We start from the raw sequence: 1,194 nt of genomic DNA on the forward strand, positions 1-1,194 counted from the left end.
CTTGTATTTCAAGGGAAATCCTATTAGGAGTTGGGAGCAGGAGGGGTCTCTTCTTCCCTTCCCAGTGTGAGTTTAGCTCACTCCCTGGAATGTCCTCTTCCCTCTGGTCTATATCCTTTGTCCTTTAGGGGCTCCCCCACCTTTTTGTTCTAAATGGCCAAAATATGTCACCCACACTGCCAAAACACACAGGTGACTCAAGGTCAGAATCTGGAGCATAGGCCAGCCATTGTTCCACACGAATTCTTGATCTAAATTAATCTAAAACCTTGCCTGAATGACCTATAAACTGGGTCAAGGTGTGATCAGCAGGCTAACCTTTTTTCCCCCTCAAGTGGCAGTGCCCACTACAGATTAAGATATCACACTTTTCATATAAGTGATTGTGTTACTTTTAAATAGCTGTAATAGCAAAGCTAATGTTGTTTAGATTATTTTCCCATCTTTTTTTTTTTTTTCTTTTTTTTTTTTGTGGACATTGTGCCTAATTTCGCTTTCTGGGAAATTTGCCAGTTTTTCAAGGACTGGGTAAAGAACAAAATAAATATTTGTAGGTAGTTTAAAAAGAGAACGTGTATGTTGGATGCACCTCTGCCCATCCAAAGTAGAGCATTTTAATTGCCTTTCAGATATCTTAAAGTAGTTAACTGGTGAGAGTCAGAGTAAGGGAAATAACAAAAATTTTTGGGCTGATTTTACTAGTTTCCTTTTCAGATCTGTGATCCAGGGTGCGTGTGTCCAGAGAGGAGTCAAAGCGTTAAGCAAATGAATACAAACCCTTAAAAGCCCAGTTGAAGTGATTGAAACGGACTGTGTCAAAAGTAAACAACCTCTGTGGATGTTAATCAGGCTCCAAATAGTGCCAGAAAGTGCTTACATCCAGCATCTACTCTTTCTAATTTTTTAAGGGATTTCCCTGACATTTGGAACGCTCAGCAGCTGGCTGTGCATGAGCGTGTGCATCAGCCTATTGGGGACACTGGTTCTGTGTCTGACTGAGAGTGAGGACACCAGAAGGTTCATGCCGGTGACCCTGTGTTTTAAATGTTTACCCCTCTGGCTGCGAAGTCTCATCGCTTTGCGGCGGTGGAAACAGGCCGTCACCTGTTGGGGCCTCGGGAGCGCGCGGCGCCGGGCCTTCGGCGGCCGGGGCGGCGGGGGCCGGGAGCACAGCCCCGGCTCCTGGGGGACCCG

The sequence above is a fragment of the Pteropus alecto genome, unplaced genomic scaffold, assembly GCF_000325575.1.
Source record: "Pteropus alecto unplaced genomic scaffold, ASM32557v1 scaffold11, whole genome shotgun sequence".
Lineage (NCBI taxonomy): Eukaryota > Metazoa > Chordata > Mammalia > Chiroptera > Pteropodidae > Pteropus > Pteropus alecto.